A 7,225-nucleotide genomic window follows, 5' to 3' on the forward strand; every position below is an offset into this window, starting at 1 on the left:
TGGATTTGTATAGGCATCGATCTCAAGTTAGGCATGACATGGGTCATGGATCCATTAGATGTCGATGAGATGAGATACAAAGACTTCATAAGCATTCTCAAGACGTACACATTTCAACCATCCTCATTACCTTATATATTTGTATATATAATTGTAACGTTGACCTTTGGATACTAACAACTTGCATCTGTTAAATTCATTCGAACATGGCGTATAGGTACTACGTTAACACTCTCGGAGGTGTGCATCATCAAGATAGGAAGAGTAACCTGTACATCAAAACCATTACTTAACAATTTCATATGTGAACAGTGCCACAAGCAGGAGTCTGGGAGTGTACACTGTGGATATTATGTGTGCACTACCATGAGTAAAACCAGTGCGTACAAGAGTGTCGATGTTTCATAAACAGAACTAGTGAATTTATACGATTGCCGCGTTGCTCTAGGAAGATGATGGTAGCATCCAATAGACATAAGAATTTATACTAGTTCAGGCCAGAGCCCCATGTCTAGTCTTAGAGATGATCGAGTGCGTGTTCCTCGCTTGAATGCTCTAAAGTTTTTACAATGGGGAGGTGCAAGAAAGGTGGAAGAGATGGAAGGACCTATGCTAGGCGAAGGGCTGCCCAAAGAGAAGCTCTAGGAGCCCAACTATAATGGTGAATGAATGGAGTGGTAGAAGATGTGAATGAGTAGGGGAATCAGAATGCCTGAAGAGGGTGCCCTGGCTGCCCTTATATAGAGTTCGGGGCTAGGGCGCATACAAAGCAAGAGGTTCTCTAGACTAAAGGGGTCGTGAGCCTGAGGGAGGTCCTAGCTAACTTAGCTTGCAAGCTACGCCATCTTGTGGAGCATGTCTAGGCATGGCCATTGTCATCACCTTGCGGCCACATCGTAGCAAGGTGTGGTGTGATGCCTACTATGCTGGCCACGGCAGCACTATAGGCACGGTAGTAGTTCACCAACCGTTCTGTGCGACATAATCTCCGTCGTGGTCTTTGTCCTGGTCTCCTATTTTCTCAGGGCACGGTACACGAGTTGGTAGCCACCCTCAAGTCATCGATTGGCTGGTCATCTTGAGGAGCCGAAGACCGCTATCCCAATCATTGGGGTCGTGACTCTCATTGGCCCAGCTGACCTCTAAGTCAAGGCCCTCATCGTGGATCCCATACCATAGCAGGTGAGATCATACATGTGACTTGTCAGGCCATATCTGGCCAGTGGTTATCATGCCTGTCTATCAGGTACCAATAATAGGGTACCCAAAGAGGAGGAGCTAATAACCATCAACGTTGATTCATCCGCACGGTCAAGAGTGCGACTACACCTCTTGCTAGGCTCCACCTCATCTAACCAATGAGGCCATGGGCTCCGCCTCGTTCAACCCTCGAGGGTTGGCTCTGCCTTGGTGGACACTGAGGCCATGGGCTCTGCCTCGCCCGACCCCCGAGGGTTGGCACGACCTCGGTTAAACTCCAAGGGTTGGCTCCTTCTCGTCCGACCCCCGAGGGTTAGCTCTGCCTCGGCTAACTTCCAAGGGTTGGCTCCATCTTGTATGACCCCTAAGGGTTGGCTCCACCTCACCCGATGTCTGAGGGCTAGCTCTGCCTCACTCGATGTCTATGGGCTGGCTCTGCCTCGCCCGATGTCTGAGGATCGGCTCTACCTCATCCGACGTCTAAGGGCTGGCTCTGTTTGGCTGACTCTCGAGGGTAGACTCTGCCTTGGCTGACTCACAAGGGTAGGCTCCTCCTCGGCCGACCCCCAAGGGTTGGCTCCACCTCAGCCAACATCAGAGGGCTGGCTCCACCTCGCTCGATCCCTCAGACACGGTTCCTAACAGAAGCTCACATCACCGCCAACCAACACGGGCCAGAAAGTACTACTCAAGGTCAAACTTCTAGCATCATGAAGGGAGCGGTCATATCTCAGCATGACCCATCCCCATGACATGTCATTACGGAGAACTCACATCGCCCATAGTGATGGACATGTGGTCACTATGCTACCAACTCCCTACCTAACCATCGTCCAACGTTAGTCGACCGGTGTTAGTTGACTGGCACTTTACCACTATCCCCCCACATGGCCCCTGCCAGGGGACTCTTTGAACATTTTGTCTACTTGGATGTGATGGAAGACAAGAACAACACATGACACCCACATGCATGCAGCAGTAGCCAATAGGACCCTGGTACGACGTCGTTGCTACCACGATCTATAGGGTCAGCAGGACCCACGCGAAGAGGAGAACGACACACCTCTAGGAGCCTATTTTCTCTTTCTCTTTCCCTCTTCCCTTTGGCTATAACCCCTGCTTTCCCTTGGGCTATAAAAGGGAAAGCAAGGCATCCAACCCTAGGGACCGAGACATTGAACAAGTGCATCACACATCATCAGTTCACTGGCCCTCATCACAAACAACACATCACTAGAGACTTAGGACCAGTCCCTTTCTTGCCCATTTGTAACCCCTACTACAAACTTTTCCGTGCTAGTAACATGAGCAGTAGCAACGAACTAGACATAGGGACATTCAGCCTGAACTAATATAAACCTCGTGTCCTCTTAGCACACCATCCGAGCTAGACACGCAATAATACAAATTTACTCGATGGTCCTTACTCAAAAAACCAACAGTTGGCGCACCATGTAGGGACCTTTTGTGTGTTTTGACATCAACACCAGGCCTCGGATGGCTAATCGCAACATCAGCTGGGTCCTGTGCGCGTGCATGCGTTTCAGGAACCTAGACTTCATCAATATGATGGAGGGAGAGTTGGTGCGGTCTTCCATTGCCAAACAACCCCTCCTCTTCATCGGCCTCGACATAATTGTCGAGGTGCCTGAGGAGCTATAGTTGTCTACAATGGAGGTCCGCACCCCTAGAAACAACTAGCCCCTTAGCCTCGACTACGAAAGGCTGCGCACCGTGATTTCGGTGCACAAGCATCTCGAGCTCCACCGCGAAGCATGTGACAACCTTGACGCTTGTAGATGCGAAGCACCCTCCGAACAACTCGATGAGGGCATACCGGTCCATCAGGCCCAACAGGGAGGTGGGCCACGCACCATAGTCTCGGTACATGAGTGTCTCAGCCTCCATCGCGACGCCCGTGACACCCTCGACGCCCGTAGCTACCAACCACGTTGGGGCGGATGCTATGACAGTGGTGAGGACCAAAGCCCAAGCCCTGACTTGATGGGACCTCAGGCCTTTAGCCGACACACCCTCAAGGGCAAGGCAAAGTGGTATGAGGACGCCAACGAAGGCGCCTGCAAGCCTCCCAACAAAAGGATGAACAAGCGGCGGCGTGGCAGCTTGCTAGTGGCCAACAACCACGCAGGGGGGCGGAAGCCCACAGAGGGCACCCCGAGCCACTTTGAGAAGCTGCTTGAAGGGCCATGCCCGAACCATGCTTTCCCCATCAATCACCTATATAAGGACTACATTCTTTTGAAGCAGTTCTTCTCTGGAAGCTCTAACAAGGGGGAGCATAGGACGGAGCCCAGCTAGACAAAGCGCGTGATGTCACCCTCCTTCGCTCGACCAAGTATGCAAGGACCGCCACATGCTCTCCCCCCATAGGAGGGACTGCACGTCGTCACGCAGATGCTCTGGCCAGGCGCCTATAAGCTCAAAACCATCAACAGCAAGGTCTTTGTCAATGCCTAGAACATTGAGCAGCTATATCACTTTTACCCTTCATAAACACACACTTTCTCTTATTATTTAGTTTCGCTATCGAACCCCCCAATCTTTATGGTCGGGCCTCACTTGGGGACTAATAAGGGAATATCTGTCCAATTGATAATCTCTACGTCCGACCCTTTCTCATGATTAAGACCCAAAAGCGAAGTTTGCATAAATATACCCTGGGTAAAACTGGTCGAACCGCGAGAAACATATGCCCCAGCGGCTACGACGCCTTTGCTCACCAGCATAATCAGAGTTTCTTTTCCACACCATAGGCTTTTTTGGCCTTAGCCGTGGAAAAGGCCGGTATGCGTTTAAAAATCTATCCGCCTAGCAAACATTCTCTGTACCTGACCCCCCTTTCACGTTAAGACCTAGGAGCTAGGTTTGCGAGAACAAGCTCTGAGTATAACTAGTTGAGCTTTGGGAAACCTACGCCTCAGCAGCTATGGCGTCTTTGCTCTCCAGCGTGATCAGAATTGGCTCACCCGCATCCTGAGCTTTTATGACCTTAACAACAGAAAGGGTCGGAACACACTAATCTTTTTATACAAAATGGGGAGAAGAGCTAAAAAAGTTGTTTGCTATAACGAAATTTAAGAGCTTGTCCATTTATTACAAGTTCTCCACCTAGCTTATCTACCAAACTAAATTCTTGTGCAGGATATCCTCATCCTCTATCTCCTCAGGAAAGTCTTGTCTTAGTAGGTAACACAAGTCGACCGGATGGCCAAGCCACTATAGGGAAACGGGTAGGGAGCAGCAGCATGCGCCGCCCAGGTTATGCTGACCCCATCGTGAATGATGGATCCGGACCCCACTCCATCATGTCTAGTTAGAGCTCCCTAAACTCGTCGCTGTTACCATCGAAGTAAATCCCATGCCTAGGTTAGTCGAACGGCTCTAGGAAGCTACTGAGAGACGAGCGCGTGCCTATCCAAATCTTCCCCGTGAAGGATCCGTTGAGCGATGGTTTGCCTTCAAAGGCTATAGGCCACCGCAGGTAAGTGGGATACGGAGCTAAAACGCTCCCACGGCCTATTAAAGCCCAAGTGTTCAAAGGCTGGCCCACCAGTGGGTTCACGGCCACTCTAGGGCACCCTAGAGTGAGGGGAGGTTAAGGACGGGCCTGCTAGTGACCAATACCCAAAGCACGCGAAGCGCCACGGGCGTCTCGACCCTCGTTTCGAGTCTTGGATGATGCAAGGCCCATTGTTTTTCCCCGAAAGAAAGGCATTGAGCCCTTGGACCGGTCGAATAGATCCAGGAACTATATGGATCAGCCACCAAGAATCTAGAGTCAGTCACCAGCTAACCTCGAACCGGGCACCCACAAAGGGGATGCCGGAGCTCCACTCGAACAAGCCCGTGAACAACTCATCGAGCACTGTGCTCTGTCCAGCGAGGAAAGCACGGCACGGCTCAGCCCCTCCATTCTAGTGAATGGACGCATGAGGGACAACGATCACAAGACAAACCGGCCCCCAACTGGGCCCTTGCTACATGCGGGGGCTCAGTATCGCAAAAGAGACCGAACACATGGTCGTAGACAAACAATGAGTCACCTCCGGCTGTGGAAACCAAGGGTGGGGGAGACGCATGTAACATGGTTGACCCCTACCGAGCCCCACGAGGCTCAGGGGCTCAAGCCGCCCGACCCTAAAATTGGGAGACTAAGGTTCAAAGGCTAGCCCGTGGAGGGCCCGAGGCCACCTCATGTCAAATAAGAGCCAGGGGAGAAAACATAGATGAGCCCTAGCAGCCTTCGCTCAACCCGCCTAGAAGCAGACAAGGTCATCTCAACCTTCTCGTTCGATCCTAACTCCCAGCCGAGCCCATAGAATCCCCATTGAGGGGGCATCTATAGGAAGGCGGGTTAAGGAGCAGTGGAATGCCACATGAGGGCTTTACTGAGCCCATCACGAATGATGGACCTGGATTCTACTTAAATGTGCCCATTAGCGAGCTCACCGAGCGCGTCACTTGAGCCATCAAGGCAAGTGACATTAGCTCAACTCCTCTGGTTGCGGAAACCACGGACGGGGCAACAATCACAAAGTCAAGATGACCCTTGATCGATCCCCCACTAAACGCGGGGCTCGAGGAAAGTTGGACTTGCAAGGAGACCGAATGCATGGTCACAGAGCGATAGCCCAGATCCTAGGGAGGGGGTACATATGAAAACAAGAGATGTTTTCTCCTACTAATTTCGCTATCCTCTCCTCGATCTTTAGTGACACCTGACCCCAGCAATGGCAAGGGGTCGGATCTCACTCGGGGGCTGATAAGGGTATAAATACACCCTTTCTAAAACAGTCGCCGTGCCCAACCTCTTCCTCATGTTAAACCTAGTAGCAAGGTCTACGGAAACAAACGATTGAGCATGGCGGATTGGACTACGAGAAACCTACATCCCTGTGGCTACAACACTCTTACTCACCCACGCGAATCAGAGTTTCCCTCCTACACCTTGGGCCCTGCGGTCTTAACAAACGGAAGGGTCAGAACACATGAACCCCTTTTCACACATAAAAAGGGAGGAAAAACAAACTCAGTCAAACAAAACAAAATGATAAGTTTGTGCGATAATACAGAAGGGTCAGAGTTTGTTTGCTTGTTACATGAACTATTACTCGACCTACCTGACTAACCCCTCCGGGGGAGAAATTTGTCTTCAATTTTGTCCGCTAGGTCCCACGAAAGAGGAGCCACCGTCGTCTCAATCTCATCCAGCTCATAGGCTTTGTAGCCAGGCACGAAGTCGAGGCTCATCGTCTCTAGCTCGATGCTATCCCCATAATGCGATCGAGCAATCGTGAAGGATTGATGGACCCTGGTGCGAAGGGTGTTCCTCTCAAGCTGGCACACCCACGCCATGATCTCGACGGCACAGGCCATGAGCGAACTGGTCCCCTCCGACCGCACCACCTCCAGGTCATCATAGACCACTCCGAGGGCGGTGCTTAGGATAGCGAGCTCATCGCTCTCTACCTGAAGGTTCCTCCTCACCACGGCAAGGTCTGTAGCCAGCCTAACAGAGGGTCCCTCGGCCTCCAGCCTCTGGGTCATCGTGGTTCCAAGCTCAGCCTAGAGGGTGCCGATCTTGTGCTGCGCTTCATTGCACTCTCGGAGGGCCTGGTCGCGCTCCACGTGAGCCATGCCATGCTCCGAGTGGAGCCTCTCCATAGTTTGGAGCAGCTTGTCCCTCTCCTTATGTAGCCAGGCAACTGCAACAGCTTCTAGACTCACCTTCTTCTCCACGGCCGCGAGCTTCTCCTCAGCCCCTAGCTTCAGCTCCCGCTCCTTCTCAACCTCGGCCAGAAGGTTGAGGATCCACTGGTGAGTCTCGGCGTCCTTCTAGAGTAGCACATCCCTCTCCCTCTTGACCTTGGCAGCCTTCTCGTCATCCTTCTGCAACCTCACCGACAGAGCCTCAAATGCCCTCTCGGCCTTGTTCACATGCAGATGGGCCTTGGCCACCTACAATTGAAGACTATTCGCCTCCTCAGCAATGGAAGTTAGCTCG

The sequence above is a fragment of the Miscanthus floridulus genome, chromosome 11, assembly GCF_019320115.1.
Source record: "Miscanthus floridulus cultivar M001 chromosome 11, ASM1932011v1, whole genome shotgun sequence".
In the NCBI taxonomy this organism is placed as follows: Eukaryota; Viridiplantae; Streptophyta; class Magnoliopsida; order Poales; family Poaceae; genus Miscanthus; species Miscanthus floridulus.